Here is a 27,456-nt window from a genome sequence, read left to right as displayed (position 1 = left end):
AAAAACATTCCTGTTTCTCCACATCCTCTCCAGCATCGGTTGTTTCCTTAGTTTTTAATGATCACCATTTTAACTGGTGGGAGATGGTATCTCATTGTGGTTTTGATTTGCATTTCTCTAATGATCAGTGATGATGAGCTTTTTTTCATGTTTGTTGGCTGCATAAATGTCTTCTTCTGAGAAGTATATGTTCATTTCTTTAGCCTACTATTTGATGGGATTGTTTGTTTTTTGCTTGTACATTTGTTTAAGTTCTTTGTACATTCTGGATATTAGCTCTTTGTCAGATGGATACATTGCAAAAATTTTCTCCCATTATGTAGGTCACCTGTTTACTCTGATTGTAGTTTCTTTTGCTGTGCAGAAGCTCTTCAGTTTAATTAGATTCCATTTGTCTATTTTGGATTTTGTTGCCATTGCTTTTGGGGTTTTACTCATGAAGTCTTTACCCATGCCTATGTCTTGAATGACATTGCCTAGGTTTTCTTCTAGAGTTTTTATGCTTTTAGGTATTACATTTAAATCCTTACTCCATCTTGAGTTAATTTTTGTATAAGGTGTATGGAAGGGATTCCAGTTTCAGTTTTCTGCATATGGTTAGCTAGTTTTCCCAACCATTTATTAAATAGGGAATCCTTTCTCCATTGCTTGTTTTTGTCAGGTTTGTCAAAGATCAGATGGTTGTAGATGTGTGGAGTTGTTTCCAAGGCCTCTGTTCTGTTCCATTGGTCTAAATATCTGTTTTGGTACCAGTATCATGCTGTTTTGGTTACTGTAGCCTTGTAGTATAGCTTAAAGTTAGGTAGCATGATGACTCCAGCTTTGTTCTTTTTGCTTAGGATTGTCTTGGCTGTATAGGCCCTTTTTTGTTTCCATATGAAATTTAATGTAGTTCTTTTCTAATTATGTGAAGAAAGCCAATGGTAGCTTGATGGGAATAGCATTGAATCTATAAATTACTTTGGGCAGCATGGCCATTTTCACGATATTGATTCTTCCTATCTATGAGCATGGTATGTTCTTCCATTTGTTTGTGTCTTTTCTTATTTCCTTGAGTAATGGTTTTTAGTTCTCCTTGAAGAGGTCCTTTACATCCCTTGTAAGTTGTATTCCTAGGTATTTTATTCTTTTAGCAGTTGTGAATGGGAGTTCGCTTGTAATTTGGCTCTCTGTTTGTCTCTTACTGGTGCATAGAAATGCTTGTGATTTATGAACATTGATTTTGTATCCTGAGACATTGTTGAAGTTGTTTAGCAGCTTAAGGAGATTTGGGGCTGAGACAATGGAGTTTTTTAAATATATAATCATGTCGTCTGCAAATAGAGATAATTTGACTTCCTCTCTTCCTATTTGAATATGGTTTATTTCTTTCTCTTGCCTGATTGCCCTGGCTCAAATTTCCAATACTCTGTTGAATAGGAGTGGTGAGAGAGGGCATTCTTGTCTTGTCCCAGTTTTCAAAGGGAATGCTTCCAGCTTTTGCCCATTCAGTATGATATTAGCTGTGAGTTTGTCATAAATAACTCATTATTTTGAGATATGTTCCATCAATACTTAGTTTATTGAGTGTTTTTAGCATGAAGTGGTATTGAATTTTATCAAAGGCCTTTTCTGCATCTATTCAGATAATCACATGGTTTTTGTCATTGGTTCTGTTTATGTGATGGATTATATTTATTGATTTCTGTATGTTGAACCAGGCTTGCATCCCAGGGATGAAGCCTACATGATCGTGGTAGAATACTTTTTAATGTGCTGTTGGATTTGATTTGCCAGTATTTTATTGAGGATTTTTACATTGATGTTCATAAGGGATATTGGCCTGAAATTTTTTTGTTATTGTTATTATGTCTCCACCAGGTTTTGTCATCAGGATGGTACTGGCCTCATAAAATGAGTTATGGAGGATTCCCTCTTTTTTTATTGTTTGGAATAGTTTCAGAAGGCATGGTACCAGTTCCTCTTTGTACCTCTGGTAGAATTTTGCTGTACATCTATGTGGGCCTGGGCTTTGTTTGCTTGATAGGCTATTAACTATTGCCTCAATTTCAGAACTTGTTGTTGTTCTGTTCAGGATTCAACTTCTTCTTGGTTTAGTATTGGGAGGGTGTATGTGTCCAGGAATTTGTCCATTTCTTCTAGATTTTCAGCTTTATTTGAGTAGAGATGTTTATAGTATTCTCTGATGGTAGTTTGCATTTCTGTGGGATCAGTGGTGATCTCCCTTTTATCATTTTTTTACTGTGTCTATTTGATTCTTCTCTCTTTTCTTCTTTATTAGTCTGGCAAGTGGTCTATCTATTTTGTTAATTTTTCCAAAAAACCAGTTCCTGGATTCATTGATTTTTGAAGAGTTTTTTGTGTCTCTATCTCCTTCAGTTCTGCTCTGATCTTAGGATCCTGTCTTTTGCTAGCTTTTAAATTTATTTGCTCTTGGTTCTCTAGTTATTTTCATTGTGATTTTAGGATGTCAATTTTAGATATGTCTCGCTTTCTCCTGTGGGCATTTAGTGCTATAAATTTTCCTCCAAACACTGCTTTAGCTGTGTCCCAGAGATTCTGGTATGTTTTGTCTTTGTCCTCATTGGTTTCAGAGAACTTACTTATTTCTGCCTTAATTTTGTAATTTACTGAGTAGTCATTTCAGAGCAGGTTGTCCAGTTTCCATTTAGTTGTGCGGTTTTGAGTGAGTTTCTTAATCCTGACTTCTAATTTGATTGCACTGTGGTGTGAAAGACAGTTTGTTATGATTTCCATTCTTTGCATTTGCTGAGGAGTGTTTTACTTTCAATTATATGGTTGATTTTAGAATAAGTGCTATATGGTGCTGAGAAGAATCTATATTCTTTTGATTTGTGGTGGAGAGTTCTGTAGATGTCTACTAGGTCTGCTTGGTCCAGAGCTGAGTTCAACACCTGAATATCCTTGTTAATTTTCTGTCTCATTGATCTGTCTAATATTGACAATGGGGTGTTAATATCTCCCACTTTTATTGTGTGTGTCTAAGTCTCTTTGTAAGCATCTAGGAACTTGCTTTATGGATCTAGGTGCTTCTGTATTAGGTGCATATATATTTAGAATAGTTAGCTCTTCTTGTTGCACTGATCCCTTATGTAATTGAAGGGCGTTATATAATGCCGTTCTTTGTCTTTTTAAATTTTTGTTGGTTTAAAGTCTGTTTTATCAGAGACTAGGATTGCAACCCCTGCTCTTTTTTTTTTTTTCTTTCCATTTGCTTGGTAAATCATCCTCCATTCCTTTATTTGGAGCCTATATGTGTCTTTGCACGTTAAATGGGTCTCCTGAATACAGCACAACGATGGGTCTTGACTCTTTATCCAATTTACCAGTCTGTGTCTTTTAATTGGGGCATTTAACCCACTTACATTTAAGGTTAATATTGTTATGTGTGAATTTCATCCCGTCATTATGATGCTAGCTGGTTATTTTGCCCATTAGTGATGCAGTTTCTTCATAGTATCTATGGTCTTTACATTTTGGTTTGTTTTTATAGTGACTGGTACAAGTTTTTCCTTTCCATATTTAGTGCTTACTTCAGGAACTCTTGTAAGGCTGGCCTGGTGGTGACAAAATTCCTCAGCATTTGCTTGTCTGTTAAGGAATTTATTTCTCCTTCACTGATGAAGCTTAGTTTGGCTGGATATGAAATTCTGGATTGAAAATTCTTTTCTTTAAGAACTTTAAGAATGTTGAATATTGGCCCCCACTCTCTTCTGACTTGTAGGGTTTCTGCAGAGAGATTTGCTGTTAGCCTGATGGGCTTTCTTTTGTAGGTAACCCAACCTTTCTCTCTGGCTGCCCTTAACATTTTTTCCTTCATTTCAACCTTGGTGAATCTGACAATTATGTGTCTTGGGGTTGCTCTTCTCCAGGATTATCTTTGTAGTATACTCCGTATTGCCTGAATTTGAATGTTGGCCAGTCTTGCTATGTTGGGGAAGTTATTCTGGATAATATTCTGAAGTGTGTTTTCCATCATGGTTCCATTCTCTCTGTCAGTTTCAGGTATAGCAATCAAACATAGATTTGGTCTTTTCATATAGTCCCATATATCTTGGAGGCTTTGCTCATTCCTTTTAATTCTTTTTTCTCTAATCTTGTCTTCACACTTTTTTTCATTAAGCTGATCTTCAATCTCTGATATCCTTTCTTCCACTTGATCGATTCAGCTATTGATACTTGTGTATGCTTCACGAAGTTCTCATGCTGTGTTTTTCACCTCCATCAGGTCACTTATGTTCTTCTCTAAACTGGTTATTCTAGTTTGCAATTCTTCTAACCTTTTTTCAAGGTTCTTAGTTTCCTTGAATTAGATTAGAACATGCTCCTTTAGCTTGGAGGAATTTGTTATTACCCACCTTCTGAAACCTACTTCTGTCAATTCATCAAACTCATTTTCCATCCAGTTTTGTTCTCTTGCTGGTGAGGAGTTGTGACCCTTTGGAGTAGAAGAGGCATTCTGGTTTTTGGAATTTTCAGCCTTTTGGTGCGTTTTTCCTCATCTTTGTGAATTTATCTACTTTTGGTCTTTGCTGTTGGTGACCTTCAAATGAGTTTTTGTGTGGTCATCTTTTTTGTTGATTTTGATGCTTTTCCTTTCTGTTGTTAGTTTTTCTTCTAACAGTCAGGCCCTTCTGCTGAAGATCTGCTGGAGTTTGCTGGTGGTCCACTCCAGACTCTGTTTGCGTGAGTATCTGCAGTGGATACTGCAGAACAGCAAAGAATGCTGCCTACTCCTTCCTCTGAAAGCTTCCTCCCAGAGGAGTACCTGCCAGATTCCAGTCAGAGCTCTCCTGTATGAGATGTCTGTTGACCCCTGGTGGGTGTGTCTCCTCGTCAGGAGGCATGGGTATCAGAGACCCACTTGAGGAGGCAGTCTGCCCCTTAGCAGAGCTCCAGCACTGTGCTGGGAGATCCACTGCTCTCTTCAGAGCTGGCAGGCAGGAACGTTTAAGTCTGCTGAAGCTGTGCCCACAGCTGCCCCTTCCCCCTGGTGCTCTGTCCCAGGGAGATGGGAGTTTTATCTATAAGCCCCTGACTGGGGCTGCTGCCTTTCTTCAGAGATGCCCTACCCAGAGAGGAGGAATCTAGAAAGGCAATCTTGCTACAGCATCTTTGTGCTGCTGTGGTGGGCTCCGCCTAATCCAAACTTTTTGGTGGCTTTATTTACACTGTGAGGGGAAAACCACCTACTCAAGCCTCAATAATGGTGGATGCCCCTTCTCCCACCAAGCTCAAGTGTCCCAGGTCGACTTCAGACTGCTGTGCTGGCAGCAAGAATTTCAAGCCAGTGGATCTTAGCTTGCTGGGCTCCATGGACATGTGATCCACTGAGCTAGACCACTTGGCTCTGACTTCAGCCCCCTTTCCAGGGGAGTGAATGGTGTTGTTTTGCTGGTGGTCCAGGTGCCACTAGGTTACAAAAAAAAAAAAAAAAAAAGAACCTTCTAGCTCAGTGTCTGCCCAAACGGCCCCCCAGTTTGGTGCTTGAAACTCAGGGCCCTTGTGGTATAGGCACCCTAGGGAATCTCCTGGTCTGTGGGTTGCAAAGACCGTGGGAAAAGTGTAGTATCTGGGCTGGAGTGCACCATTCCTCATGGATGGCATGGTCCCTCCTGGCTTTTCTTGGCTAGAGGAGGGAGTTCCTTGACTGTGCTTCCTGGGTAGGGCAGCACCCCATCCTGCTTCTGCTTGCCCTCTGTGGGCTGCACACACCGTCTAACCAGTTCCAGTGAAATGAGCCAGATATCTCAGTTGGAAATTCAGAAATCACCCGCCTTCTGCATTGGTCTCACTGGGAGTGCAGACTAGAGCTGTTCCTATTCCATCATCTTGCTTGGGAGTCCCACAAATTCTTATTAATAGAAATATTTAAAATATGTTGTAAGATGATGTTAGAAAATATCAGACCGATTAAATATTTGATTTTTTAAAAAATATTTCAAGGAAGCTTTTTTCAGTGACAAAGTGGTTGTAAAACAATGTGAATGAAGGAAGTATTCATAAAAAAAGTTAAAATTGACACATATTCTGCTTGTCATTAGCAGTCTGAGACCAAATACATTAAGGGCGACTTCATGAGGGCAAATGTACTCAGAAATTTGTAGTCTGTTGTCCTTTGTTTTTCTTTAAAATGAAAAAAGCAACTTGTTTAAATTCTGGTGTGTCTGAAAGCCCTTTTTTCCTTCGAAACACACACAATCTGTCTCACACAAATAAAGCTATTTCACATAACTGAATAAACTTCAAAGTGAAACCAAAAATCCATGATTCTCCTGTCTGCTTGAAGCGTCTCCAAGCTATTGAATTAAAATAATGTCTTAAAGTTCCTTTGAAGGTCAGCTGTGCTTAAAATGTATAAATTCCTTGAAATGTATCTGATCTGTACACTAAATTCCTCTTAGATTTACCTGAGTTGACAGTAATCACTTTTTTCCTCCAAATACCTGAAGAAGATATGGAGATATAGTTAGGACCCAAATTAAATGTTTGTCATAAGAAAAACAAAAATACTAGTTAAATTTATGATTAAATGTGGTGAAATGTTCATTTCCCCTGGAAAGACCAGTTTGTTGATATTAACAAAATTGAAATGAAATAGAACTAGTCTAATTAATCAAGACAAAGAAAACAGGAAAACAGTTCATATTTTCCCACAGAATTGAAGAAACTTTTCAAGAGAAAAAGCATAAATGGAGTGGAAAGTAACTTGTTTAGTAGAAAGAAAATATAGACTACATTAGAAGATGGTGATGGAAAAAATTGACCTCTCCCTTGGACCTCTTGATTCTTTAAGAGATTTAGGACAAAACTCCAGGAAACCAGTTGAAAGTTGCACAAAGCATTTATGTCTCCAGGTTTCTTTCTTCATCCAGCAGAGCCAAGTTAGTACTTCCCTAAGAGATTAAAAGTTATTCTCAGAAGAAATTTACCTGAGATGTTTCAGATTTGGAGACAACAGAGGCACATAGAGATGGCACTGTTGAGGCAGCAGGGAGCTAAACCATGGGATTCTGTGACTGTCTAACCCCCGGGGCATCTGGGCTACTTCTCTCTTGCCTCTTAGTAGAACTTGACAAAATATATATTTTTATAAAATATATTTTATTTTATAAATAAAAATATATAAATATAATAATGGTAAGCATAACAGTGTATATGAAAACAATGTTTTGGGGATCGGTGTGTGAATTTCCAAAGTGGAAAACTTGAACATTTTACTGTAGATGGCAATCTCAAAATAACAAAAGAAGGACTAGTAAATAAATTGATATGCAAAGTATTTGGCACTGTTGCAAAGAAAAATGGAATAAAAATAACTTCATTCCATATGTGAAAAAAATGTAATACTGTTTAAAATCCATCAAATTAATGTGTATATTCATGTTCCTCAAAATGTGACTGCACACATTTGAAAATAACTGCTTTGCCTTTCCAAACTCACTTATATTTTAGATGTAATGAATTGTGCAATGATGATAAAGCCAATTCATTTTATTCAATGACAATGGAGGTTACAGAGATAATAGGGTTTGATAAACATTTTTAGATGGTTTTCTAATCAAAATGAAAAATGCCAAAAGTCATAGGTTATCTCTAGACATTAATGAATAATCAATTCTAATTTTTAAAAAGTGATCTGATTCATCTGCTGGTTCACAGGTTAACAGCAATTTTTAAAAAATATTAATTCACTTTGTTTCAATGTGAAGCAGGGGAGCAATTCACTGACTAGTGTAAAAATTAGTATTTAGTGTTGTGATAGGCTGATTAAAGGGCCCTTAAAAGAGAGTCTGTTCTAATCCCTAGAACCTCTGAATATCACTTTATTTTTATTTTTATTTTTATTTTTATTTTTTTGAGACAGAGTCTCGCTCTGTTGCCCAAACTGGAGTGCAGTGGCCGGATCTCAGCTCACTGCAAGCTCTGCCTTTTTTTTTGGGTTTATGCCATTCTCCTGCCTCAGCCTCCCGAGTAGCTGGGACTACAGGTGCCCGCCACCTCACCCGGCTAGTTTTTTTGTATTTTTTAGTAGAGACGGGGTTTCAACGGGTTAGCCAGGATGGTCTCGATCTCCTGACCTTGTGATCCGCCCGTCTCGGCCTCCCAAAGTGCTGGGATTACAAGCTTGAGCCACCGCGCCCGGCCTGAATATCACTTTATACTTAAAAAAATAAAGAACTTTTCATGTGTGTCAAAGTAAGGATTTCAAAATGGGGCTCTCATCTTGGATTATCATCCTGGTGGCCTCGAAATGCAATCACAGTGTCCTTATAGGAGAAAGGTAGAAGGAGATGACAGAAGAAGATAAGGCAATGGTACCATGAAGGCAGCGATTGTGGTGATGCTATCACTAGCTCAGGAATGCCGGAAGCCATCAGAAACTGAGGAAGGTGAGAAACATTCTCTAGAGCCTCCCGCGGTAGGGCAGTCATGCTGATAACACCTTGACTTTGGCCTAGTGAGACTGATTTTAGACCCTGAGTTTTGTGAGGGAATAAATTTCGGTTGATTTAAGTAACTAATGTAGTAAATTATTATGGAAGTCATAGGAAACTAATCTGAATATGTGATTGGGAAAATTCAATCATTATCTTAACTACTTTGACGTATTGTATTGTGTCATGCTCTATGAGCCTTCTCAATAAATGTCTATATATAATACAAGTCTGCGCATCATGAGGGACATCTGGAACATACTTAAATTCCCAGAGAAAAATAAAATAAGATTTCCTTGAGTAGAGTCACTTTAGAAAATTGAATAGTTATTTTTCTATTTTAAGCTCAATGCTTGTTGTATATTTTTTCAAAACTAAATCCTCCACATTTTAACAGATGTTCACTGCAGAATGTTGTTTAGTCAGTAAAGTGCTTGCTTTCCTCTTAACTGATTTTTAAAAACAATTACTTCTGTTTAACTTCTAAATATAGTTATTGTTTCATAGAAATTCCAGAAATCCATGATGATATATAATATCTACCATGCACATTTTCATTTTTGCTATAAATTACTTGAGCCTATAAATTATAAAATATTAAGTGCATTTCTGGGAAAAATGTTCAATGAGTGAAGGGTGGCTAATGATCCCAATGATAATTTCTAATTTTTCATATGCAAATGTGCAAGCTATGTATTCAATAAAACAGGGTAAGTTTGAATCACAGGCCATGGGGTGACCAACATACCCGTAAGTAGTCTACAGCTATATGATTTCATAGGTTTTACATAGGCATGAAATTACTAATTTACTAAAGTATATGTTTCTTCTAAATTAGTCAATAGTCTCTATTCCAGTTTTCTTGGTATTTGCCTAAAATGCATAGATGCATTTATAAGCCACTCCTTTTTCTGTCACTCATAATAAGATAAATGCATAAATGCATTTATAAGTGCATTTATAAATGCAAAAAGCATAGATGCATTTGTAAGTCACTTCTTTTTCTGTCACTCATAAGATGAATGACCAATAAAACAAGCAGCAACAGGAAGTTGCACTTCAAAAAACATATGACTCAATTGTGCTCCCCAAAAGTAAAGTGTGAATTTTAGCAGAGTATAAAAATAGCCAAAAATTACCTTTTTAATTAAAGAAAATTACCTTTCTACTTAAGGAAAAACAATATACAGAGTTACTTTTAGAAATTACCACTGTGCTGCATACTAGGGGAACACAGATGAATGAGAAGAGGAACAGGTGCTTAAGGAGCTCAGAATATGACTAACATATGACTTCCTGTAGCATCCTATGATAGAGATAAGAAATCATTGCCATGGAAACAGAACTGGGTAGCAAATAATTTGATTACGAGGAAAAGCCAGTCTAGAAAGCTCAGAGAGAAAGTGATGTTATTATGGCTACTATGGGGAGATGAAGAAAATATTCTAAACATTGAACAAACAAACAAAAAATATGTATGGTATTTCCTTAGCCTGCTTGATAATTTTATATACTATATTATGAATAGAAATTCATTTATTTCTATATATGAATTTATATATAGAAGTGGATCGCTTTTTTTTTTTTTTTTTTTTTTTTTTTTGAGACGGAGATTCACTCTTGTTGCCCAGGCTGGAGTGTAGCGGTGCGATCTTGGCTCATTGCAATCTCCGACCCCCAGGTTCAAGCGATTCTCCTGCCTCAGCCTCTCGAGGAGCTGGGATTACAGGTGCCCGCCACCAAGACTGACTCACTTTTTATATTTTTAGTAGAGACGGGGTTTTGCCATGCTGGGCAGGCTGGTCAGGGTCTGCTCTTTTAATAAAGAAAAAGGGGAGTAATGTGGAGATAGACTGAAAGAATGAAAACTATAATAAATGATAGTAAACACAAGTAAGATGTTGATTGTTTCTATATTTCTTGTATTGCTGCATTTCTGAATTATGTAATTGAATTGAGCAGACAAGTAGTTTATCCAGTGTCATATAACTATGGACAGTCTTCACTGTGGACTGTGAAATTGAGAGTAGGAGCTAATGCCAAGCCGCTATTAGAATTCAAAGTGAAAAATTGATAGTTCTGTGATCTTTTAAAAGAACTTGCCAAACTATTAGAAATTATTTTATTGTCAGTAACAGACATACAGGGGAATGAAGAGACAGTAAAAGTAATATTTATTTAGTGTACACTAAATGAAAATACTTGAAACATTGACAAACAATTTCATTGTTTAAAAGCAGGAAGTATGAAGAGTAGTTCAAACATTGATTACCTTCTTCTTTTATATGGAACAAGGGTCTTTTCCATGCCTTAGTGAATTGCCGTCCTTCCTTCTAGGTTTGAGTCAGCTTTCAACATTTTATCTCTTTTGCTTCTAATATTGTGAGAATCCTTCAGTAGTTCCTCTAACGTGATAGTTGTTTTCATGAGTGACTTACTCCCGCACATCTCATCACAGCCACTTTTGTCATTTATGCTGGTGACTTGGCCCTCATTAAGTTCCTCTGGCTGCATGTCTGGTGTCTCTAAAGAAAGCAGCATCAACATTTCCATGTCCACTATCTTCTAATCACATTCAATTTCATTTCCAGTGTTACCACTTTTCTGTTCTTTGCTACACCTTCATCTTTGACCTATTACTTCTTTCGATTACTCATTTTTGTAAAATGTCACTTGGGCTTAACACTGGGAGACAAGGTAGCAACACAAATACATGTTTTCTGTTTGTATGTGAACTGAATCACAGATGCACAGTGACCAATCCCTGACAGTCTCTGAGAGAAGTGGTGTGATTTAGTCACTGATCATGAGATACATCTGATATTTTTGTAGTGATGTCTGAACTAAAGAGCTAGCAGCAGTGTTTATACAATTACTCACAGCTGATATACCCAAGTAAATTTCATTTCAACCTTGCTATTAGGAAGTGTTGTTATATAAATACACTGCAGTAACTGAATTTCATATATGTCAGAGCCTGCAAAGATAAGAAGGTTATATTATAAAATAGCAACAAGATTGCTGGGATGCCAAATAAATATAAAATATCATAAAATTGAAGTATCAATACTCAATCATGGTTAAAGGTGTTGTATAAAATATAAAATTTCAACAATATTCAACACATCATAGTGTTATTAAACTGAGAGAAACACATAAAAAATGTTTAGCCTTTTGGGTACCCTGAAGGATGCTGCATTTGGGATCCTTAAGCCTGTGTTTTGGAGTTATTCTGCACCCCCTCTCTCTGATCTGTGACTATGTGGTTCACTACTAACTCTACCCTATGTGTTTTTACTTTGCCTGGAGCTCCTGGGAACTGACCAGCAGAGCTGCCTTTTCTTCTCAAACCACCATTCTGCCCTTTTCTGATCTCAGTTTTCCACCTGAACTCTCTAGGCTTGCGCAAACATATCCTCAAGTCCTAGTCTAACTGCATCCATTCTTCTCTAGCTCACAACCCAGAAGATTCAAAACACCAAACTCTTACCTGTGCCATAGCTGGCCATTCCTGCCCTCTTTGGCCTCATCTCCTCCTGCTGTTTTTTTTCCCCCTGACTTCTCATGACAGTGGCTCAGGTCCTGGCCATTTTCACCTCCATGCCTTTGTAGTTCCCACCTTCGGAGGTATCTTTCCTTTGTGTTCCCTTTCCCTATCACATCCCAGAGCAAGAGTCCAGTTCCCCCATCCAGACCCCTGCGGGGATCAGCACCCATGTTGTGGTGGGTCTGCGATCCAGCCACCTGGGGAGGTGCTCTCTGCCCGATGCGGCTCCTTGGGCAGCTCATTTATCTCCCTGTCTGCTGACCTCCCCTAGTACTTGTAAATCAATCTTGGGACTCAATCTTTTCCTGGTTGGGGGGTGGGAGGGAAGGGCATGAGCAATCCTCTTCTCTCCACCCCACACCCAAGCCTCAACACCTTCTCTCTTTCTCTCCCTCCAAAGATACTGACCTGCGCCTCCAAGAACCCCACTAACCCCACCACCCAGCTCCCAGACCTTTCCCGGTGTCCCACAGAAGTGCTGAGATGGGCTAGTCCCCACACTCTTTGGCCAGGAATACCTTCTGAGAGATAAGCAATATGGTGACCCCTGCTAAAAGGCAGACAATTGAATGTGTCAGTTTCCCTTTTTCCAGCTAAATACTGAAAATTCTACCTAGAGAATCTTTACATTCATTATATAATGGGCCCACAACTTCCTGGGCTCCTACAGCAAAACCCTGTCTCCTACTTCCCCAGGGATGGAAGCAGAGTTCCTGGAAACCACTCCAGCTGGGTTATCCAAACACTGGGTAGGCATGGCCAGCAAACATAGTAATCATGTTATTTATTTAAGCAAATGAACAACAGCAATACATCCTAGTTACTCATAAAAATAAAATTTACGACAACAACTCACTAACATGATTTTCCCCTAATCCTCTCCCAAGGTTGGCTTTATATCTTCTTAAAAACAAACAAACAAACAAACAAAACCTATCTTAAGTTTTATCATTCAAAGAATAAGTCTCAAAACGTAAATTTTCAATAGTACAGAGTTGACAATGATGCATATCACTTATTTAAGCATTTATAGTTAAACATATGAATTTATTATCATAAAAATAGTAACATAGGAAAGAGCAAGCTTTAACTCTCTCATTTCCTCTGCAAGATCTGACAGAAATGTTCAAAGGAAAATAAGCATGACAATAAAATGGGGGTGGGGGTATGGGATAGTTAATCAATGTGAAAACAAGTGAATTAAGATAAAGCAATTATTCAAAATTCAAATAAGTTCTGTAGGTAAATGACAGAGGATTTGTAATGAAGGAAACCAGTAAGTATTAATGTCTACCTTACAGATGGCAGGAACATTGTGAGAAGTTACAGGAAAAAGAAGGAAATTCTGACAAACCTCGAGGCATCAAATAAACCGTAGGGTTGAGGATCAGAGTCAATGAGGGGTCACAGAGACAATTGCAATTCTTACCTTTGTGAAAGAAAAATCAATCTTCAGACCCCCAAATCACTAAGCTAAAGGGAAAAGTCAACCTAGGAACTGCTTAGGCCCAACCTTTCTCCCGTTCTATTCAAAGTCACCCCTCTGTTCCCTGAGATACATAAGTATCTGAGTTCCTCCTTTAGAGGGGCTCATCAGAAACCCAAAAGAATGCAACCATTTGTCTCTTATCTACCAATGACCTGGAAGCCCCCTCCCCAATTTGAGTCTTCCTGTCTTTGCTTTGAGTTGTCCTGTCTTTCCAGAAAGAACCAATGTTCATCTCACATACATTGATGTCTCATGTCTCCCTAAAATATTTAAAACCAAACTATGCTTTGACCACCATGGGCATATGTTGTGAGAACCTCCTGAGGCTGTCTCACAGGTGCTCATCCTTAATCTTGGCAAAAATAACTTTCTAAATTAACTGAGACCTGTCTCAGATTTTCTGAGTTCACACCTTTTAGTAACAATTGCTGAATTTAAAGGCTATGGCTGCAGGGCTAAATGATTAAACACTAGGATGAAACATTTGCTCCACATTAATTCTCTACAGAAATAAAGGCTCACTTCCATGTGGAGGAAATCTTTTGGAACTAGAAGAAATTCCATTAATTTGGAGAAATGAAACTAGGGAAGAAGAGAATGTCAGCAATCAGAAAAGTGAAAATTACTCTACCCAAAACTACTTTTGCTCAAATAATCTAACAATGTTTCCATTTAAAAGTCTTGAATATACAAAGAAAAGAGTTTTAAGCAGTGAAATTTAAGTTATTTACAAATTTGGTCATGGAAACTAGAATGAAAATATCACTCACTGGCACAGTTGGAGGAAAAGCAAGCACTGCTTTCTTTTTTAAGGTTTAGAAACTATACCCTATTTCTTTGAAATGTACTCTGGCCATGACATTTTTGTAGGTTAGCCTTAACAATTTCAGGTACTTATTGTGTTCCTTCTCTAGCTTCAGAGTGAAAGGGCAAGCTATTTCTCATGCTAGGTGGTCCACAGGGCCTGGTGGAAATAAGGCTACTTTGTGTTCACCATTTCCATCAAGAACCACAATATTTGAAAATAATTTGTTGCACAATACATTCTACAAAGACCATAGGGAAATTGCTAGAATTCTACTTACCACAACACTGAGAATAGTTTCCTTTGTAGAGAGGTGATATTCCTTCAGTAAGAATGAAGGATTTGGGGTTTTTGAGGTGGATTTCATGATTGACAGCAACATTAGGAAATGCCACAGGTAAACTGTGGAGATAGAATCACATTTTGGTTTTGGATTATTTTTATATTTTTCATTAAAAACATAAATTTTACTGTGTTAATGTGTAAACAATATTGACCTGTTACTGATATGTGACAGGCAAATGTCTTCATTATTTTCACTGTGAATAAATTGATTTAAGTAAAATAATTAAAATAAGAAGCCACTGGAGGTAGTTTAAAGGGAAGAAACAACCAATTTCAAAGTCATAGATTTACAGGAAGGACCCGACACACTTACTCTAGGGCAGGTTAGGTATATTTGATGAGGAGGTCCATGCTGTAGTAGAGGTTTGGTGGTCAGTCCTGACCAAATCTTAGAGGGTACTTATGAGACACCACAAAATAGAGGGTATGGGGTTTTTTGTTTGTTTGTTTGTTTGTTTTTTCTGTTTTGTGATCAGTTTGCTTGTTTTAGCACTGAGGGCTTTTTATTTGTTGTTTAATTTTTTGAATTTTTTTAAGTCAGAAAGATCTTTGGGTTATCTCATGTGCTATGGAAAAACTATTTTGGTTTTTCCAACTTTAATAGTTAGTATTTGTAGGGGAGGCGATCAAGAAAAGATACGCCACTAACTGTTACCAGTGTGAAATTTGTAAGATTTCATCTCTATGATCTCAACCAAAGCTTTCTGAGTCCTGGAACTTAGCTTTGGGACGATCTTACTTTACCCATTTATATATTGCACTTAACAGTTTGTAGCTAATTTACAGGGGCCATATCTTTTATATCAATCATGAATTAGCCTTTTTTAAACAAGTAATAATCCCTGAATATGAAAATGGAAATGGAAAATTTATCATCATAACCCCCCTAATTGGGAGTAGTATGAGTTTGTAATGCTTGAAGCACTACCTCTTAAGATGATAAATTTATAAATGAGAATTTTGATTTAAACAAACTATTGTTAAATAAATGCCAGTTCTATAAAAATATTAACACATAATAATAAAGGGTGACAAAAATGTACATATTTATAGATATTTTCCAATGTACCAATTTAGTAGATCATAAGTTTATATCTGCAGTAGGTAAGGTATAATTACTTTAGCAAAGTCTTTCCCACTTTAGGTCCCATATATTATATGTCTCCATTGAGGTTTCTGTTCCTCTTTCCTAGCACTCACAACATTACTAATATTTTAGTCATCTACATCTGCCAAGACTATGTATCTGCTTCATTGTCCTGGTTCTCACCTCACCCTGGTTTCAAAGCCATGCATAGATTTCAGGGATTATCACAAGCAAATCCCTGATGAAACATCGACTCACACATTCTTCAGTCAACCCAACTAAACATAAAAAGTCTGTAAAAAGGTCTAAGCTGCCACTCAAGAGACAGAGTTTTCAGTTTTATCCCTGTTTATTTCTGGTTTAATAATAAAAACTATAATTTTCAAAGTATAGTGCTGAATTCAGAGTAATCACAATATAATATTCACAATATCCTGGGCAAGATCAGAAATTGCTCAACAGAAAAACGAAAAATATTAGAGATTCTCAAGAGAAAAACAATTAACAAAGAGTAACACTAGGTGTATATGTCAGATTTCTCTACAGGGTCAGAACTAATAGGATAGATGTATATATGAAAGAGATTTTGTTAAGGAGCATTGATTCATGCCATCACAAGGCGAACTACTGCAATAGACCGTCTGTAAGCTGAGGAGCAAGGAAGCCAGTCCAAGTCCCAAAAGTAGGGAAACCAACAGTGCAGCCTTCAGTCTGTAGGTGAAGGCCCAAAAACCCTTGGCAAATCACAGGTTAAGTCCAAGAGTTCAAAATAATGTTCAAGGGCAGGAAGCATCCAGTACAGGAGAAAGATGAAGATTGGAAGACTCAGCAAGTTTGCTCTTCCATTTTCTTCTGCCTGCTTTATTCTAGCTGTGCTGGCAATTGATTAGATGATGTCCACTCAGATTGAGGGTGGGGTGCCTCTCTCTGTCCACTGACTCAAATGTTAATCTCCTTTGGCAACACCCTCAAAGACACACAGAAATAATACTTAACATCCTTCAATCCAGTCAAGTTTACACTCAGTATTAACCATCATACTTCAACTTTTAGCTTTCTCTCTAGTAAACAAATCTGGATAAGGAAATACGAAGATAGGCATATCTTTGACTGGTATAGCATTACTTGAGGAATTTCTTTGTAAGATTTCACTGATTTTTTTTCATCCACAGTAAAAATGTTGACTGCCTGCAACCTAATGAGTGTTGAATCTAGTCTCAAATTCAATTGAGTTGCCTTCTCGGTTCTTTCATTCTGTGACTATAGACTGATGCAATGTGTTTTGTTTTGCTATACTCTCATGCTCCTTCCTGCAATTAGATTATAGGTATTATAGCCTATATTTATGCATCATTTTCTAGTGATTTTAATCAAACTATCATTTAATTGTTCATATACTCTTCTTTTTTAGAATGACCTGTGTCTGATTTATTGATGCTAGACAGAAAATCAAATGATAAATTTGGAGCTAAAGTATACAGTTCAATATAACATTGTTTTAAGAGACAGATTATCAAATAAAGTTAGGAAGTAATCTCTAGGAATAAACCCCATGTAGTAATTTACATGAAGTAGATTACTCTGTAGTAGTACAACTTGCTATGTGAGGGTTCGAATTGAACTGAAATTGGAAAAAATTCTGAAGTGTAGAAATGGTTGCAGAGTTTTCTCTTTCTATATAGTCTTCACTATTCAAACCTTTTGGTCTTGGCAGAAAGTATCAATTGGAACTAAGGGCATTAACAAATGTCCACATCTATATCTGTACTACATCAAGTCTTGTGGTAAAAGGCCTCGGCTACATACATTTTGATCTTAGAACTAACATTATGTGTTTCTCTGTTTCACAAAACAGGAATTGAAAAGTAACTCACTGGAAAAAGTTGAGTCCAGATGACTTATAAACAGTAATAGTGTTTCAAAAAGTAAATGTCATATTCACCATCTCACAATTCAAAAATTTTGTGGAAATGCCAAAACTCAATATTTATGTATAGAATAGAGGTTTCTTTTTGTATTGTCAAAGTTTTTGATTTTAAAAAATAAAAGTTTTCTACAGCTATCTTAAGCAGAAATAGACATTATTGGAAGTCAAAATAAGTTAGATTATCAGGCTTGTGAAACGGGCAGAAACCATGGAAACATGGTGGGATAAAAAAGCATGAAGCACAAACAACCTGGCCAATATAACATCACCCTAACTTCAAGATGTAATTAACGCTGCTTGCACAAATGTAAGCCTGCACCTCTTGCCTCACTTAACTCTGAAGGAACATTGTCTGGCCCTGACTAGGTCACGTTTCTATCCTCTGGACAAAGCAGATAGCAAAAAATTACAGATCTTGGCTGGGCGCAATGGCGCACGTCTGTAATTCCAGAACTTTGAGAGGCTGCGGCAAGGTATTACCTAAGGTCGGGAGATCGAGATCAGCCTCGCTAACATGGTGAAACCCCTTCTCTACTAAAAATACAGAAATTAGCCAGGTGTGTGGTGGCGGGTGCCTGTAATCCCAGCTACTCACGAGGCTGAGGCAAAATAATCGCTTGAGCCCTGGAGGCGGAGGTGGCAGTGAGCGAAGATTGTGCCCCATTGCACGCCAGCCTGGGCAGCAGAACAAGACTCTGTCTCAAAAAAAAGAAAAAAAAAAAGTCATTACAGATCTTGGTTTCTGTGATGGCAAGCATGAAACACATACTTGAGACAACACAGACTGATTACAGCATATTAGAGGAAGAAAGAATATATAGAAAATGTTAGAAATGTCCAGAAATTAGTTTCCTACTGATAAGTATATTCTATTATGTTTAAATATAAAGTTTTTGAAAATTTCTTGGCTATGTATCATTCTTCTCAAATCTCTGGGGCAGACTGTGGAGATGACTGTCCTTTATTCTGGATTAATGTGAACAATGCATTCTAGATACCGCATCTTAGAGAAAGAATATGGTGAATATTTGTTATAATGACTACAACACAACCTATCCTCATTCTCCATGATTTGAACAATTCCTTCTTCATTTTGTCTCATTTCCGTACCAGATTCCTGATTTAAAATGTATTGTGCTACAGAAAATGAGTGAATGGATGAATAAATAAGATTCTAAGGAATAATATACCAGTTTGTCGTAATTGTCTCTTTAGAGCTAAAGAATTTCCAGTATTGTTTCTTGACCACATTTTCAAAGGTTCTGTATTCTTACAGTTGAAGGCCTTCACCTACTTTACTCCTCAGTTGTTTCTCAGTCATCCACCTGGATAAATGCTGATTCCTTAACATGGCCCAGCATCAATTTTATTTCATAAATGAAAAAAATTATGTTATAAACATATGAGAAAACGAAATTGAACTGATGAAAATTTTAATTCAAGTTACTCCTTTAGGTATCCAATATCCCTCCGCTTTTTAAGGTAAAATCCTTAATTTAGAAAGTAACATTAATGAATAGATTTTAAACAAGCTCTTACAGTAGCAAGATTCTGTTCTCAGTACCGTAATTTATCTTTCCTATGACCTAGGTCAGATTATATAAAACAGTACTTTAAGGGTGCTATAATCTGTTTTTCAAGCCAATCTTTTGAGCACAGAGTGTAGTACTGATGATATGGTGTGAATGTTTGTTTCCCTAAATCTCATGTTGAAATGCAATGCTCAACATTGGTGGGAGGACACAGGATCATGGGGCTGGCTTTCTTATGAATGGTTTAGTACCTTCCCTTTATTGCTGTTCTCATGATAGTGAGTGAGTTCTCATGAGATTTTATGGTTTAAAATTGTGTGGCACCTCCCTTCCTTCATTGTCTCTCTTTGTTCCTGCTCTGGCCATGTAAAATGGGGGATCCCCCTTTGCCTTCTGCCATGATTGTAAATTTCCTGATGCCTCCCCCAGAAGCCAAACAGAAGCCAGCGTCATATGTCCTATATAGCCTGTGGAACTGTGAACCAGTTAAATCTCTTTAAAAATGACCCAGTCTCAGGTATTTATGTACTGCAAAGTGAAAATGGACTAATGCAATCAAGTGAAATTTGAGAGAGAAATGCAGTAACATTGCAGAAAGCAGTGACAGAAAATCAAAAGCCTGAATTCTATATTTGTATATGTTTGTGAGAGAAAGAAAAAAAGATAAGGACTGAATAACTGAAAGACAGTCTTTACAACCTCAATGGAAGTTATAATGTATTAATAGTAATAATACCCACGATAGTATTCATATAACTTTAAAATTCCAAAACTGAGTAAATATGAAACTATGTACTTCATAACCATTGTCAGTATTTTCATCCAGCATTTTCTGTAAAAACACAGTTTTGCTCTATATGTGTTATATAAGTGCCAATCATTAGGTGGTTAATAAATAAGAATCCTAAAATAAGCTGAGATGTATTACCACATAATTTTCCAAAGGGTCTGTATAAGTTTAAAATTCCATTTTATTGATTGGTCGTATTGTTACAACTATTTGGAAGGGTATTTTGCAGGTATAATTGATCTAGAGATTATATTAATCATTCTTAAGTTTTCACAATCTACTTAGAGTTAATATTGTATCATATCACATATAATATAGCAACCTTGAAATCCTATGGGTCCATTAACTAAGTCCCAATCTGTAATTCATGCTATAGTTATCTTATGGAACCTGTCCACATATATGAGAAACCCACCCCTCACATACACACACAAACTGTGACATTTTAAAAAATATTCTTTCTGCTTTTAAATAAATGAAGAGAAAAATTATATTTTTATGTGTATCTAGGTATTTCTCATTTTTGGTTATCTTTATTTATTTCTCCAGACCTTACATCTTCATGAAGATCTGATGTTATTTTCTTACAATGTAGAATGTCCATTAGTATATCTTGAGGTGAAACTTTGCTGTCAATAAATTCTCTAAGCTTTGGCTTGTCTAAGAATCTGTTTATTTCATCTACTGTTTCAATGATATTTTTGCTGAATATAGACTTCTGAGTTTGCAGGTTATTTTTCTCTCAGTGCATTAAAGAGGCTGGTCCACTATCTTCTGGCGTTAGCAGTTTTTAATGAATATTTACTGGCAATCTAAATTTTTCTTCCTTTATGTGTATTATGGCATTTTCTCTATTTTTACAATATTCTATTTATATTTGTCTTAATTTAAACTTGCTCTAATTTTTAGGCAAAGCCATAGTTTACTTTATATTCATATTGTCTTAGGTTTGCTGAGCTTTTCAATTATGAAAATTTATTTTCTTTATCAAATTTTGGATTTTTTTTGGCCACTGTTTTTCAATTTCTTTCCTGTCTCATTCTCTCCTCTTGTTAAGAACTTTAATTACACATATGTGCCTTCTTTAGATGATGTCTCAAAGATCTCTTAGGCTCTGCTCCTTTTCATTTCAATGTTTTTTTCTTCTTCCAATTAGATGCTTTTAGTTCATTCATCTTAAAGTTAACTACATCTGTTCCATAATATCTTTTCCAAATATATCTATTTAGTCATTATCTTTTACCCAGTGTATTACATTTTAAGCTCTGAAATTTTCATTTTTTTATGGTTTCTATTTTTATGCAGACCTTTTGTATCATCTCTATCACTGAAAGCATTTTTTTACATTATTGAGAAAAATAATGATAGCTATTTTAAAATTCTTCTTTGCTAATTTTAACATCTCCTTACCCCATGATATGGTTTGGCTTTGTCTCCACCCAAATCTCATCTTGAATTGTAGCTCCCATAATTCTCATGTGTCAGGAGAGGGACCCAGTGGGAGGTAATTGAATCATGGGGGCACGTATTTCCCATGCTTCTCTCATGGTAGTGAATATGTCTCACCAGAACTGATGGTTTTATAAAAGGGTAGTTCCCCTGCACAGGCTCTCTTACCTGCCACCATGTAAAACATGCCTTTGATTTTCCTTTGCCTTCTGCCATTATTGTGAGGGCTCCCCAACCATGTAGAACTGTGAGTCCTTTAAAGCTCTTTTTCTTTATAAATTATTCAGACTCAGGTATTTCTTCAGAGCTGCATGAAAATACACTAATACAGTAAATTGGTACCCGTAGAGTGGGGTACTGATATAAGGAACTGAAAATGTGGGGGCACCTTTGGATCTGGGTAACAAGCAGAGGTTGGAACAGTTCAGAGAGCTCAGAGGAAGACACAAAAATGTGGGAAACTTTGGAACATCTGCACCATTCACATGGAAAAGCCACAGACACTCAAGGCGAGCCTGTAAAAGTAGCAAGAAGGAGGAGTCACAGGGAGGGAGCTGCCTAAGGCTGTAGGAACCCACCTCAGCATGACCTGGATGTTAAATATGGAGCCAAAAGAGATCATTTCAAAGCTTTAAGATTTGACTGCCCTGCTGGATTTCAGACTCACATAGGCCCTCAGCCCCTTCATTTTAGCCAATTTCTCCCGTTTGGAATGAGTGTATGTATCCCATGTCTGTACCCCCATTGTATCTAAGAACTTAACTAATTTGCTTTGACTTTCTAGGCTTATCAATGGAAGGCATTTGTCTTGTCTCAAATGAGTCTTTGGAGTTGGACTTTTTAGTCTAACTCATGCTGAAATGAGTTAAGATTTTGGGGTACTATTGGCAAGGCGTGATTGGTTTTGAAATGTGAGGACCTGAGATCTGGGAGAAACCAGGGTGGAAAGATACAGTTTACTTGTGTCCCCACCCAAATCTTATCTTGAATTGTACCTCCCATAATACCCATGTTTCAAGGAAGGGACCCAGTGAGAGGTAATTGAATCATGGTGGCAGGTATTTCCCATGCTGTTCCCCTGATAGTGAATTAGTCTCATGAGAACTGATGGTTTTATGAAAGGGCAGTTCTCCGCACATGCTCTCTTACCTGCCACCATGTAAGACATACCTTTGCTGCTTCTTCACCTTCCGTCATGATTGTGAGGCCTCCCCAACCATGTGAAACTCTGAGTCCGTTAAAGCTGTTTTTCTTTGTAATGCACTTCTTGGGTATTTCTTCATAGCAGTACGAGAATGGACTAATACAAAGGCAAAATACTACATATACTAATGACCAATGTACTTTCTATGGTAAAACAATTTGTGGCCAAAACAAAACAGGAAAATGGGAAATAATGTCTGCTAGGTATGATTCTCCTAAAAAAATGTTGCATTTTAAGTTGTATCACACATTTTGTGGCTAGCTCGTTACCTTTACTATAGTGAAATATGTATCTACAGATGTTTAATAAGAAGATAATTCTTAGAGCTGCTTATAATTATAACTTATCTTTATGAAAAATTAGTTTCAATGAGTATTCAAATACTTTTAAATGTATTTTATAATTTTATATTTGTAAAATATGTAAATTATTTTATTCGTATTTTAATTGCCTTGTTTTTTAAATATAAACTGAAAGCTTACATGTCAACATCAAAATCAATTTTCAAAAGAGTAATAGAATGCATTAGCATCATTAATAATTATTAGTTAATAGGGTTTGCTTTCTATGTCAAAAATATATACGTTTATAATTTTATGAATTTGTTAGCAAAATTATGTATTCTATTTCTTTTCACTATTAATATAACTATTAATTATAGCTCCTCTAAATTAACATCCATGTGACAATGTATCCTAAAAATCTCATGTAGTCCATTACTTATCAAAAAACTTTTAAAATAGTTTTATATATTTTCTGTTTAAAAATTTTACCAAAAGAGAACAGATAAATTCCTACTGTACTGTATAAATAGAAGTTGTATAAGGAAGTTTTAAGGGATGAATAACATTTTTCAGCATAACTTAAAATGAAGGTCACAGTATTTTACAGATATGTAAGAAGAAATCCTTCACAGACTCCATCACTATGATGTCCAGGATGAGGACATGCTGGGAAATTAAAAGGAGAATTAAGTATCTTTTCAAAAAGGAATTACAATGTAGATGAGGAGTAAAAAATATACACATGAGGCAGTTAAGTAGAAATATAAGGTAAAGATGCTAAAGCTATTTTATGCAGATGATTTTAAGTGCAAATGAAAGTCTTGAGAAAAGACTCAATGAAGCATATGGGTCATGAGATAAGCCAAGCTCTATCGAGAAGGCCAATGAAAAGAGAAGAGCCAGGCTGTTCTAGAGCAATGTGAAGAAATTAATCAAGTCTACAGAGCAAATGCATGTAATTTTCTGTGGTCCCGGAGCAAAAAGAAAGAGATTTAAATGTACAATAGAGGTTTTCAGAGTCTCTAACAACTCTACGTACATCCTGTATAGACTTTTTATGTATGTAGTTTTGTTAGAGAGTTGTGTAACCCTGATTCTTAGCTGATAATTAATGGATGATTGAAAGAACTTTGACAAAAGTAAGTGTAAATAAATATATATATATATTATATGATCAAGTTATCATTGTTAAAATGATATAATGGAGATTCTGCACATACAGAAAATGTGCCTTAATATTACTGCTTTCTGAGGTGGTAAAAAAGCAAAGATAGATACAATTTGAAAGTTTATATCCCCCCCTAAATTTATATGCAGAATCCTAATCCCCCGCATCATTGTAATGGGAAAGTGAAGTCTTTGAAAGGTGATCAGAAGTAAGGTTTTTGGGTGAACCCCTCATGAAGAGGATTAGTTGCCCAGAGTGTCCCCAGGGATCTGCTTTGCCTCTTCCACCATGTGAGAACTCAGTGAGAAGGGGCTGTCTATAAGAAACTGAGTCCTTGCCAGACACTGAATCTGCCAGTATTTTGATCTTGAACTTCTCAGTGTCTAGAACTGTAACAAATGAATTTCTGTTGTTTACAAGTTATCCAGTAAATGGTATTTTGATTTGTTAACCTGGATGTATTTAAATAGGGGTTACTAAAATTATTGTGAATTTAAATGAAGATAGAGGAATACTTTCCACATTTGCTATAGAAATTGTGTACTTGTTTTAATTGTAGAAATTATTTATTTTAATGCATTCAGAGAATAAGTCTAATTGTTACAATTCTAGTCACAATGAGTAACAACCTTTTACTTAAATAAGATAATAAGACAAGTAATCTCAGTGTTAATTTTTTTGTAATATTGTATAGCTTACGAATGGAAATCTGGGTATGAATGACTTTGATCCCTCCATTATTCACAAAGTGGAAGAAGAGTCTAGCTCTGTTATTTTAGCATTATTGTCCCTGTGGTGATATTATAAAGTCATTTTAAATGAGTCTTTAAAACAAAAAAACTATAAAGGAAATCTTTTTAAAATTTAAAAGAAACCTTAAAAATAATTTTTTAAAAATCTTTGAAATTCAATATTTATCTTTCAGGAAAATATAAAATAAAGGGAAAAAAAGCCTGTTGTATTAGTCTGTTTGGATACTGCTAATAAAGATATACCCAAGACTGGGTAATTTATAAACAAAGCGGTTTAGTTGACTCACAGTTCCACATAGCTGGGTAGGCCTCACAATCATGGTGGAAGGGAAATGAGAAGCAAAGTCTTACAGGCGGCAGACAAGAGAGCTTGTGCAGGGGAACTTCCCATTTATAAAAGTATCAGACCTGGTGAGACTTATTCACAATCAGGAGAGAACAGTAGGGGGGAAACCACATCCATGATTCAATTAGCTCCATTTGGGCCTGCCCTGGATATGTGGGGATTATTACAGTTCAAAGTGAGATTTGGGTGGAGACACAGCCAAATCATATCATTCCACCCCAGCCCCTCCCAAATCTTATGTTCTCACATTTCAGAACCAATCATGCCTTCCCAACAATTCCCCAAAGTCTGAACTGATTTCAGCACTAAATGAAAAGTCCACAGTCCAAAGTCTCATTTGAGATGAGGCAAATCCTTTCTGTCTATGAGCCTATAAAATCAAAAGCAAGTTAGTTACTTCCTGGATACAATGGGGGTACAGGCATTAGGTAAATACACCTGTACCAAATGGAAGAAATTGGCCAAAATAAAGCAGCTACAGGCTCCATGAAAGTTCAAACTCCAGCAGGCAGTCAAATCTTACAGCTCCAAAATGATCTCATTTGACTCCATGTCTAACATCTAGGTCATACTGATGCTAGAGGCGGCTGGTCACACTGATGCTTGAATAGCTCTGCCCCTGTGGCTTTGGAAGGTATAGCCCCCTCCTGGCTGCTTTCACTGTCTGGCCTTGAGTGTCTGGAGCCTTTCCAGGTGCACTGTGAAAGCTGTTGAATCTACCATTCTGGGGTCTGTAAGATGGTGGCCCTCTTCTCACAGCTCCACTAGGTAGTGACCCAGTGGAGACTCTGTGTGGGGATTCTCACCCACATTTCCCTTCCACACTGCCCTACAGAGGTTCTCCGTGAGGGCTCCATCCCAGCATCAGACTTGTGCCTGGACATCCAGGTGTTTCCATACATCCTCTGAAATCCAGGAAGAGATTCTGAAACCTCAATTCTTGACATCAGTACACCTGCAGGCTCAACACCACATGAAAGCTGCTAAAACTTGGGGGTTGGACCCTCTGAAGTGAGTGCTTGAGCTTTAATTTGACCCTTTAGCCATGGCTGAGATGCAGGGCACCAAATCCTGAGGCTGTACGAAGCAGCAAGGCCCTGGGCCTGACCCTTGATGCCTATTTTTCCTCCTAGGCCTCCAGGTCTTTGATGGGAGGAGCTGCCTTGAAGACATCTGACATGCTCTGGAGACATTTTCTTCATCGTTTTGGTGATTAACATTTGGCTCCTCATTGCCTATGCAAATTTAGCCAGTGGACTTGAATTTTTCCTCTGGAAATGGGCTTTTCTTTTCTATTGCACCATCAGACTGCAAACTTTCCAAACTTTTATGTCCTGCTCCCCTTTTAAACATAAGTTCCAATTCCAAATCATATCTTTGTAGATACATAAAACTGAATGCTTTTGACAGTACCAAAGTCATCTATTGAACACTTTGCAGCTTAGACATTTCTTCTACCAGTTGCCCTAAATCATCTCTTGCAATTTCAAAGTTCCACACATCTCTAGGGCAGGGACAAAATGCTTCCAGTCTTTTTGCTAAAATATAGCAAGAGTCACCTTTGCCCCAGTTCCCAAGAAGTTCCTCATCTCCACCTGAGACCACTTCAGCCTGGACTTTACTGTACATATCACTATCAGTATTTTGGTCAATGCCATTCAACAAGTGTCTAGGAAGATCCAAATATTCCCACATTTTCTTGTCTTCCTCTGAACCCCACAAACTGTTCCAACCTCTGCCTGTTACCCAGTTCCAATGTTGCTTTCATATTTTCAGGTATCTTTAGAGCAGCACTCCACTTGACTGGTACCAATTTACTGTATTAGTCTGTTCTCACACTGCTAATAAAGACATACCCAAGACTAAGTAATTTATAAAGGAAAGAGTTTTAGTTGACTCACTTTTCTACATGGCTGGGGAGGCCTCACAATCATGGCAGAAGGAGAATGAGAAGCAAAGTCACCTCTTACATGACAGCAGGCAAGAGAGCTTCTGTAGGGGTACTCTCATTTATAAAACCAACAGATCTCATGAGACTTATTCACTACCATGAGAATGGTACGGGGGAAACTGCTACCATGATTCAGTTATCTCCACCTGGCCCTGCCCTTGACATGTAGGGATTATTACAATTCAAGGTGAGATTTGGGTGGAAATGCAGCCAAACCATATCATCTGTCAAACAATATTTTATAAATTTTCAAACTTTAGGTAACTATACCAAAATCTAACAGATAATCCAGAAATGATGTCCATGGCAAATATAAACAAA

Source organism: Piliocolobus tephrosceles, chromosome X, assembly GCF_002776525.5.
Source record: "Piliocolobus tephrosceles isolate RC106 chromosome X, ASM277652v3, whole genome shotgun sequence".
Taxonomy (NCBI): Eukaryota; Metazoa; Chordata; class Mammalia; order Primates; family Cercopithecidae; genus Piliocolobus; species Piliocolobus tephrosceles.
The sequence above is the reverse complement of the archived record's forward strand: the minus strand, read 5'-3'. Positions refer to the sequence as shown.